Source organism: Otolemur garnettii, unplaced genomic scaffold (assembly GCF_000181295.1).
Source record: "Otolemur garnettii isolate 467f Iridium unplaced genomic scaffold, OtoGar3 scaffold00064, whole genome shotgun sequence".
NCBI lineage: Eukaryota > Metazoa > Chordata > Mammalia > Primates > Galagidae > Otolemur > Otolemur garnettii.
Window position 1 is genome coordinate 10255429 of NW_003852459.1, and position 11414 is coordinate 10266842.

An 11414-nucleotide genomic window follows, 5' to 3' on the forward strand; every position below is an offset into this window, starting at 1 on the left:
TTTTAAAGATAGGGGTCTTGCTCTTGTTCAGGCTGGTCTCAAAATCCTGAGCTCAAGCAATCCACCACCTCGGCCTCCCAGAATGCTAGGATTACAGGCATGAGCCACCATGCCTGGCCTGATCAAAATGAATTTCTTAGGCAACTTTCACTAGCCCACTTCATGGCTAAGGTCTACAGGCTTCTATTAATCAAAGAAAGAAAATCTTCAATTCTAAGTAAAATTTGCTCAGAAGTGCCTATGGCCCCAGAGGATTGTCTAAGAGATCCCTAACCAAGACTCCTTGCCCTGCCTACATAATTTCTTAATACTCCTTTACTGCATATTACAAAACTTTATCTTAGTACCAAAGGACTGTGGAGGAAGTAAAACTATTTGCACCAATAGTTCCTTCTGCACAGAAATGAAGCATTTTACAATTTCTTCCAATTTATTTATAAAATAAATTTATAAAACTAGGTCTACCACTAAGAGAACCTAGTGTATATTTAGTCAAGTATATAATCTGAGCAAAGAAAAAGAAACCACATAGATACTGGCAAGCCAAGCAAATGTCTATACCATTTACATGGCTCCCGGATTAAAATTACAAAGGGTTGAGAAAGAAAAAAATCTTTGAATTCTGTTTAAGAATCACCCAGAATCTTAATCTCCTTTACAACCTGCCAAAATTTCTAAAAAGATACTTAACTACACTCCCACTTGGCTTTACTTAACTTTTTATAAATGTGTTTACCAGCACGATTATAACTTTGAAAATATTGCCTTATAAATATTTTATCAACAAGAAGTTTTAGCACTCCTCCACCCACTGACTTTGAGAGAAAACAAAACTGTCTTCCTCAAGTTGGGTGAAAGAAAATTTGCCATATATATCCACAAGTTTTGACAAATTTTATCTTGAGTCATTCTGGACGGAAGCTTCTAAATTCCAACTGTGAGAAGCATGTTAAGGACATTTGTTACTGAGCTTTGGGGATTGAATCATCCCCTATTATTTGGTGATACCAATCTTGGTAATATAGAAAAAAATTCAGCTAATGTGCTTGGAAAAGCTATGGTGAGATTGGATAAAAAGGATGTTTATTAGAAATTAGATGTATTTTCTCCTATAGTTAACAGCTTTAAAAAACAGTGATCCATCCTACTTCCTGACACTTGTGTAAAAGCATCAGTAAATGTCTCTCTTTATCTCAGTTTGCCTTTTACGTTTTAAAATTACTTGAACATCCTCATGATGCTAACTTATAGGAAAGTGAGAAAGGGGCATTATGACTTTCTTTAAAAGGTAGTACCAATCTCTACTCTGGACTGAATTATTTGAGCCTTATTTCAAAGACTAAGTAAATGGTACATAAGCACACTGAGAACCTGATGGCTGTAAATCATTTTCTTTCTCTAGGATCTAAAAAACGGATGATAACAGTTCAGAAGAAAAGCCCAAGAACTTGGGGGTGGGGAAAGGGGCAGTGGCAATAACAGTGTATGCCTGTTGAAGTATTTTTTAAACTATTTCCAGAAATAACTGGCAAAATAATGGCTTTAAATGTTTAAGCCAAATTAAATTGCTTATAAACGATCAATATTTATGGTTGCCATGGTTTCAGCTACCCACAATGTGGTATATGGACTCAATACTGCCTTGTAGCAAAAATGCCTGTGTATTAAATGTAAGCCACAGAAAGAAAAACTAGTTATAGTGTTCTCAGGCATTCGAAATTTTTCAAAAATAACAATAATAATGATTCATTATAATTTTTTTAAAGTGTCAGCTCAGCGCCTGTAGCTCAAGCGGCTAAGGCGCCAGCCACATACACCAGAGCTGGTGGGGTCGAATGCAGCCCGGGCCCGCTATCAGCAATGACAAAAAATCAAAAAATATCCCATAGTTGTGGTGGGTGTCTGTAGTCCCAACTACTTGGGAGGCTGAGCCCAGAGAATTGCTTAAGCCCAGGAGTTGGAGGTTGCTGTGAGCTGTAACACTACGGCACTCTACCCAGGGCAACAGCTTGAGGCTTGTCTCAAAAATAAAAAAATAATTTTTTGAAGTGTCAGCTAATCTTAAAATACCTGTTAGTGTAACAGCCATCATTTGTCCCTCCCTGCTCTGGGTCCTCAGCCTTATTCCTGCACTGAAGTCCAAACCCTCCACAGATTTTAGCAGAGAACTGAATGAGTTTATCTGATAATGATAAGGGAAGTCAGAACCAGCCTCTGATCCTACAGTATTCTTAATGCTCTATAAGAAGCCCTTAATTTGCTTAAAAGTTGTTTAAAGTCACTTTTACAAAAGTATCTGAAACTTCATGGTGGATTTAAAGTTGGTTTTGTTTCTTTTTTGTTTCACCAGAAAAGACTCCTATTTTTTCTTCTTTGACCCCGTATTTCTTCCATCCCACTCCAATAAGAAGCTCTTATGAACTTAGTTGGTTAGTAAACACTTATGAAATACATAGGAAACACATAGAAGTACTATGTCAGGCACTATTCAGACATTGAGATTACAAAGATAAATAAGACATAGCTTCTTCCCTCATACAAGAGACTAGTTTGTCAGTCTTATGTTTTAGACCACTAAATAGCTATTTTTAATATACTGTAGTAAAAACATTGGTGAAAATAGGGGCAGGATGTTATGCACAGAAGAGAGGCACAAACTTTGGTCTAGGAAATAAGAGAAACCCAGAAATCTTCCTAGAGTTTACCCTTGACTTAGGTGTCCCTCAGTAGTAAGAGTTAGCCAAGTATAAGAGCAGCTGAAAAAGATTTTAGTTAGAGGGAAGGCAGAGGTCCTGAGTTAGTGTATTCAGGAATTATGACACCTTATGTCACAATGTGGCATAATGACAGGTGAAAGGTGGCAGAAAATTAAATTGGAGAGATGGGCAAAAATCAAATCCACATATTTGTGGAATATTATTATTCTTCTCCTAGTTCCTTATAGAATCCTAGATTCTACTGGCTCTATTTCTCTGGAGTACCAGCCATGTTTAGAAATGTGGACTTTATTCTGGAGTGAATGCAGAGTGACTGAAGGTTTGAGGTACACAAGTCATGTGGTCTGATTCATCTTTAAGATGGGTGACTTTGAAGAGCCTATTTAAAAGGGCAAAACCCCACTACATGGGCACAAGGTAGGGGTGTATGGCACACTTTTGAGGTGCAGGACATAACTACAGGAAGAACTCTACCTAACAAATTCAAATATCATGATTTGGTTGTTTGTACCCTCACATTAACTTGAAATTTAAAAAAATAGTAAAATGAGCAAAAATAAAAACAGAGAAATCACTTAGGGTATCATCTGTAGTGATTAGTTTTATATGTTAACTTGGCTGAGCAACAGGGTGCCCAGATAGTTGGTCAAACACTATTCTTGGTGTTTCTGTGAGGGTGTATGGGATGAGATTAACATTTAAATCAGTGAATTTAAGTGAAATAGATTGCTCTCCACAATGTGAATGGGCCTCATCCAATCAGTTAAAAGTCTGAATAGAAATAAAGAGACCATGAGAATGAGAGAATCCTCCAACTCACAGCCTTCAGATTCAGACTTCTTCTATAACACTGGTTCTCCATGACTCATGTCTTCCAATTGGAAACCTTGCTGTCCCTCACAGAGTTGGGTGTCCTTCACCACTGCCCACCCTGTAGTCTCTGTAATCACATAACTCAACTCTTCATGATTAATTAATTAATTAATTTCCTATTGGTTCTGTTTCTTGGAGAAATCTGATGGACACACTATTGTTGTGGGCCAAGACATAGATGATGAGAGCTTAAATTGGAGTAATGAAAATAAAGGTGGGAGTGGATATGATGTAAGAAGGAAAATCGGCAGTGCTAGTGATTAAAATATAAGGAGGTAGGAGGATAGGAGTCAAAGATCATCACTTAGCTGGAGTGCTTAGATGAATCTCTGTACCACCATCTGAGGTAGAAACCCAGGAAGAGGCAAGGCCCCATGCAGGGGTGGTCCCAGTCATTAGTTTTAGGCATGTTGATTTGGGGGTACCCTGAGCATCAGAACTGAATAAATGAGTGAGTCTAGAGCCCAGAGGAGAGGTTGAAGCTGTAAATGCAGATTTGGAGTTCATCCTCTATCATTTTGACTTGCACATATAAAACTAAATACAATCACCCTGGTATAGGATGAATGAAGAGAATAGCAATGAATCAAAGGCAGAACTTTGAGAACCATTCAACCAAGGTCAATGGGTGAGCAAAGAAATTAGACCAAGGAGAGTCATATAACAAAGTGTCATATACTGTTAAGAGTCAAATTTTATTCAACTTGTAGAAGACATGAGTCTCCAGAGTTGGAGACAAAGGAATTTATTATTGACAATAGTAGCAATAGTCAGAACATCAGCATTTTCTTGCATTGATTTCACAAATGCAAATTCCCACAGTGTAGTATTTTACCATGTCTCTTTCTTCTCTTTTAAAGAAAGGGTTGAAATGAGCCCAGAGAGGAAAGTCAGCCACATATCAGCTCAGTTTTCAGCTCAATATTGCCCACTTTGAAGCTCAATACAAAGAAGTCTTTAAGAATCCACTAATTGTTGAAAAGATCTCCACAGACATAAAACACCAGAAAGTGAAGCATCAATGTTGACTCTCTGAGAACTCTTGCTAAGAATGGCTTTAGATCCTGGAACCTCATTTCAGTGGGAACCATCTGGGAATGATCTTGGATCAGAAAATCTAGAGTTTGAACCAATCCAAAGACTTGCTATCCAGAATGTAGAAGGAATTTCTGGGTTTTCAAGCACTCTACTCAACTCATTTCAAAACAGCAATAACTCATGTGCAAGGCAGGAATTGCAAAAAATCTACAAGATTTTTCCCTTGTGGCTGCAACCAGAAAAGCACAGCAAGGATGAAATTATTTCTCAATTGGTCCTTGAACAGTTTGTAATTAGTGGACACTGTAATGACAGATCCACTTTGAAAGAGAAATGGGAATCAAGTGGCAGAAACCTGGAGAAATTCATGGAGCATATGATTGATGATTGCATGAAGGAACCTGTTTTAGTCCATGTCTGCATGCCAGGACAAGAGGCTCTCTTTTCTAAGAATATACCCTTCAAAGAAGTCATCGTACATCTTACAAAACAGTCACCATCAAGAACCCTAACAGAAGAGAACATGGAGTTCCCCTTCCAGACTCCTCACAATACCAGCTTGGAAACAGGACAAGGACAAGAAGATAAAGAATATGGCTGCAACATTTCTTTGAAAACTACTCAAGTCATTGACAGTACAAGTCAAAGCAATCAAACATCTTCCCTACTCATTCTTTGGGAAGAGAATGGTCCTAGGCCTGAAGATGAAGATGTCTTTTGTGAAAACCCACAAAACTTCAGAAGAGCAGGGGTGGGCATTCCAGGTCCCAGGAAGGGCCCCTAAAGGGATCCTTTTATCAAGATGTCCCTATGGAAGTGGGACCAGAGTTTCTCTCTAAGCTTGACCAGTCTGCCCCTGAGACTGAACCCATCAGAGAAGTGAGGGAAACTTCACATATGGAGTACACCAAGAAAGATCCCCTGGAGCCCCCAAATCATATAAATGTGAGGAATGTCCCAAGATCTTTAAGTATCTCTGTCATTTATTAGCCCACCAGAGAAGACACTGGAATGAGAGGCCATTTGTTTGTTCTGAGTATCACAAAAGCTTCTTCCAGACATCAGACCTATGTGTGCATCAGAAAATTCACAAAGGAGAAAAGCTTTTTGCATGCAGCATGTGTGAAAAGTCCTTCAGCCACATAACCATCCTGTGGGCTCATGTGAGAATCCACACAGGAGAGAAGCCCTGTACATGTTCCCTCTGTCACAGAAGCCACCGCCAGTCATCCACATACCACTGCCACCTGAAGATGTATGAAAAAATTCCCCTGAAAAATGTTTCTTCCACACCAGAAGCTCCTAAGCTATTGATCTGATGTAATGTGCATAAACATGTGTATGAATATGCATCCCTCCATAGCACTTACCTACTTAGAACATAAGGTATATTTTTCTGACTATGCTTTCCATTTATTATCTCACACCACTAAAATGTAAGTCTAAGGAGGGCATGGAATTTGTCAGTTTTGTTCACTAATGTATCTCCTCAAGTGCTTAGAAAAGTGGTGGGCACATATCTAATGACCAATAAAAATCTGTTGAATAAAGGAATTAATTCATTTTAAAAAAAAAGAAGAAGAAAGTGTTGACACTAGGAAGGAGTGTGGTAGACATGTAAAGAAAAGTTATCACAGACAGTAGCACTAGAAAAATTGGCCAAAGGGAATAAGGTCATTCCAAGGTGACCAAAATCACTTCCCAGCATGAATCAGAGCCATGACATCCACCAAGCAAAATAAATTTGCTATGCCTTTTAGTCATTTATGCAGACTACCACTGCACCTAGATACTTAAGAACAAACAAAAATCAAACCATTATGGGAAGACACCCTAGATTTGGCTATAGCAACACCAAAGAATGACAAGGAATCCTACCCAGGAAAATATTGCCATCATTCACTACAATAGCTCACAGGATCCCCATGCCACAAGTTCAATAATATATTTTCAGCACAGAGAAACCAAAAACAAACTAACAAAGGATCAAAGTTCTGTGTTGAGGAAAGCTAGTCATAAGAGCTCTAAGCTCAGGGGTGCAAATCATTATTTTGTTGAGACCTGGCATGACCTTCCTTAGATAAGTAGTTCTCTGGGAAAGCACTTATAAATTTGTTTGGGAATTTCAAGCATGTTTTAAGTACCTACCATAAGTACCTTTAATTACTTGAGCATATGTGTTTTATGTATTATAACATCCTTTTATGACTTTAAAGAAACTTACAGACCTTACCTCTTTACAAAATATGGTTCCTCTCTGGAGACCTAAACAGCAGTTTTATTTTGCAAATGAAGAGAAACAAATGACCAACAAATAAATGAAAAAATGCTCAACATCACTAATCATCAGGAAAATGAAAATTAAAACCACAGTGAGACCTGGAGCTATGGCTCACTTCTGTAATCCTAGCTCTCTGGGAGACTAAGGCAGGAGAATTGATTGAGCTCAGGAGTTTGAGACCAGCCTCAGCAAGAGCAAGATCCCATCTCTACCAAACAGAAAAACCAGCTGGGAGTCACGGCAGGCACTTGTAGTCCCAGCTATTCGAGAGGCTGAGGCAAAAGGATCACTTGAGCCCAGGAGTTTGAAGGTGCTGTGAGGTATGATGACACAAGGGCACTCTTCCCAGGGTGACAGAGTAAGACTCTGTCTCAGAAAAAAAAAGAAAAGAACTCAATAAGACCACAGTGAGATACCACCATGCCCCTATCAAAATGGCTGGTATTTAAAAAGCTAAAACAAAGTAAATGCTGAAACAGATTTAATGAAAGGAAACACTTAAACACTGGCAGTGGAAATATAAATTAGTCACAGCTATATGATTTCCCAAAGAACCAAAAGTAGATCTATCATTCAATCTAGCAATCCTACTACTAAAGATCTACCTAAAGGCAAAGATGTCATTTTACTAAAAGGACCCCTATACCCATATGTTTATTGCACACAATTCACAGTTGCAAAGATATAGAACCAACCTAAGTGCCCACCAACTGATGAGTGGATAAAGAAAATTTGGTTTATATATATATATATATATATATATGCCACAGAACACTACTTAGCTGATAAAAAGGATGAAATGTCTTTTGCAATAACTTGGATGGAACTATAGGTCATTATCCTAAGGGATGCAATGCAGGAACAAAAAACCAAATACCACATGTTCTCACTTATCAGTGGGAGATAAGCAATGGATACATATGGTCATACAGAGACATAATGGACACTCAGAGGGGAAGGGTAGAAGGAGAGTGAAGGATGAAAAATTATCTTACAATTACAATTTACACTATTCATGTGACAAGTATATTAACAGCCTAGACTTCTCCACTATGGAATTCATCCATATAAATAAAAACATTATGTACTCATAAATATATTAAAATTAAATATATATGAAAAATAAATAAATAAAAAGTATTTTTAAAAATGAGAAAGAATCCAATTGTAAGCAATGAAATGTGTATTTTATGATTATATGCATACATTTTAATTATATGAATTATATACTTCAATTGCTTAAAATCTAAATATGTCCAATTAAATAACATTATAGTCATTAAGGCAACAAAATCGAGGGGGGAGGAGGAAGATACTGGAGCCAGCTTTCAACAGAGACTCCTGTCCAGAGGGACAGATAATGGCCAGAAAGAACCCAATAAAGCTGAAGGACAGGAGCTGAGCTGAGAGAGAAGATTGATAACTACAGATCATCTCATCTCTGCTGAGGCAAGCTGAAACTCTAAGGAAGCAAATTTCAGGTACAAAACCCATCCCAAAGTAGACAAACGTCTGTCCCCTCCCCCAAGAGAGTGGCTTGCTGCAGCATCACTACAAATGAGCAGTGAACTGAAGACCTCTTGTCTCATCCCACTGGAGAGAGTCACTGGAGACTGGGACTCCTTCTCCAGAGAGACCCTGCTGTGAGCCTGGGCATTCTCTTGCCCGGCATGAAAGTTGAACAAACATTTTACCTGCCATTTTGAATTCCCAGGCCACCCTTCCCCCCTCACCTGGGGGTCTAGAAGCCCAACCCCTGCAGAAATAGGAATGTCTGCAGTTCTTTGCTAGGACCAGGCATTGCAAGGGCTGTGGCAGCACAGCTGCACTGAAATACTGAATCCAGTAGCAGTGCAGAAAGGCACAGGGGAGGGTGTCTTACCTGGCTCTGGAAAGTGCAAATCAGTGGCAGGTGGAGGCTCAGGAACCTGCACAGAAGCACCTCCCACACAGCATCAGTGATACTAGAGTGATCCCACTAGGGTCAGATTTCAGAAAGAAACCTACCCAATTCTATGGACTGCCAGAGGGAGCCAGACCTTGCCCTACAGGGGTACCAGAGGAACAATGTGGCTGGGGCAGAGGCTCAGTCTCTGAGTGAGAAAAACATTTGCTGCTTTGTTAACCTCTGGTTTGGAACAAACTCAGAAGGAACACTCCCCAGTTTCCATTGAGCACCCAAGGTAGTCAGGTTTCAGGTCCCCCTGCCAGCTGGTGGCAGAGTATAGCAGCCTGGCTGAGGAGGCATTGACTCCACTTTGACTCTGGCAGGTGCAAATCCCTGGCACATTTGCTCACTGGTGGGAACTGGGCCACAGCCCTACAAGGTTACCAGTGTCTCAGTGTGATGGAAGTGCAAGGTGGGGAAGGAGGCACCAGCCACCCTGGACTAACTCTTTTGCTGAGTGGGCCTTTCTGACTCTGTGGAGCACTGGAGCAAGTCACACTTGAGCTGCCAGTGGACCTCTGCTGTCTAGTTGCTAAAGACCTTTTGAATTCTCCTACTTGGTCTGCATTTGTGCTGACTAGGACAATTGGTTTTGAACTCTTGACCTGAGCTGATCACCCAGAGACCCTCCAATGTTGTACCCTGCTTGTGTTGTAGTGGGAGGGTCTGATTCTCCTCTTCCAGTTGTTGCCCATGCAGGGAGGGGTGTCTTACAAATATAAGTTGCTTCTATTTCTCCACAGCTGAGATTTCAGCCCAAAGCCACTGATACACTAGTATTGACAGAGACTGTCTGAATACAAGACAGAGCCACCTAGCCCCATCACACCAAGCAGGTCCCCAGAGTCTCAGACTCCAATACTGAACAGGACCTTTGTAAAGCTGTAGGGGAAAAGCTGCAGTCACCAGTCACAGTTCTTTGATAAAAGGCTTGTTAATTATAACTCCAGGAGCCCCCAGTCCAAATTCACCTTACCAGCTTCTCTAGTTAAATGGTGAAAAATAATCATGAGGCAGAATCAGCAGAATAACTCTGGCAACATGAATAATCAGAGTAGATCAACACCCCAAGGAATGACAAAGGAGAAACAACAGAAGATCCCATTCATAAACAAATGGCTGAGATGTCAGAAATCAAGTTCAGAATTTGGATGGCAAATAAGATTAACAGAATGGAAGTAAAGTTGGAATTAGAAATTCAAAGAGTAATTCAAAAGCTGTCTCAAGAATTCAATGAATTCAAAGACAAAATCTCCAAAGATTTATTCACAATGACATAAGAAATTTCAGTCCTCAAAGATCTGAGAAATAGAGTACGATCCCTCAGCAACAGAATGGAACAGGCAGAAGAAAGGATCTCTGACATTGAAGACAAACCTTTTGAACATTCCCAAATGCTCAAAGAGGCAGCAGAGTGGAGAGTGAAAATGGATCATTCCCTGAGAGAGTTGTGGGACCACTCCAAAAAGAGTAAACATTCGCCTTATAGGAATTCCTGAAGGAGAAGAGTTTGTTCCTAAAGGCATAGATGCTCTACTCCAAGATATAATTAAGGAGTACTTCCCAATCATGGTAAAAGATACTAAAATTCAGAAAGCACACAGTTTCAGAACCCCAGAAAGACTCAATCCAAATAAAGCATATCCTAGACACATTGTAATTAACTTTGCCAAAATTAATACAAAGGAGAAAATTCTGCAAGCAGCCAGACATAAGAAAATTATAACCTACAAGAGGAAAAATGTTATAATGACTGCAGATCTCTCAGCTGAAATTTTCAAGCCAGAAGAGGATGGTCATCGACCTTTAATCTCCTACAACAAAACAACATTCAGCCTGGAATCCTGTATCCAACTAAACTGAGTTTCATTTGGGATGGAGAAATCAAATACTTTAATGACATATACATGTTGAAGAAATTTGTCTCAACTAAACCAGCAATCTAGGATATTCTCAGACTCATCCTCCACAATGACTAGCACAATGCTCTACCACCAAAGTAAACTCACTCAGAAATTTTTGATCAAAACCCAACTTCCACAATGGCAAAAGGGTTAAAAAAGTCCACTGGACTTTCAAAAACTTGACGCACAAAATATTACCAGGCTTATCAATTCTCTCAATTAATGTGAATGGTTTAAATTGTCCTCTAAAGAAACACAGGTTGGCTTACTAGATACATTAACTCAGACCAGATATCTGTTATATACAAGAATCTCATCTTACCTTAAAGGATAAAAATGGACTAAAGGTGAAAGGATGGACATCTATAATTCAGGTAAAGGGAAATCAGAAAAAAGCAGGGGTTGCAATTTTATTTGCAGATACAATAGGCTTTAAACCAGAGGTCCTCAAACTACAGCCCACAGGCCACAGGCAACCCACTGAGGATGTTTATCCAGCCCACCAAGTGTTTTTGCCACCGCTGCCTGTCTTGCTTAGCAGCCAACTCATCCTGGGCCCACAGTGGGCATGTGTGGAATGTACACGGCACTCTTTGACTCCCTTACTTCTCTCTGTCTCTCAACTCCTCCTCTTAGTCTCAGGTGTGATCAGA

The 11414-nt window shown here is 39.7% G+C and overlaps 1 pseudogene; it reads left to right on the forward strand.

The window, feature by feature from the left end:
• LOC100956082 overlaps positions 1-5412 on the forward strand; it is a 10613-nt pseudogene extending 5201 nt beyond the window's left edge.
• Positions 5413-11414: the final 6002 nt, after the last annotated feature.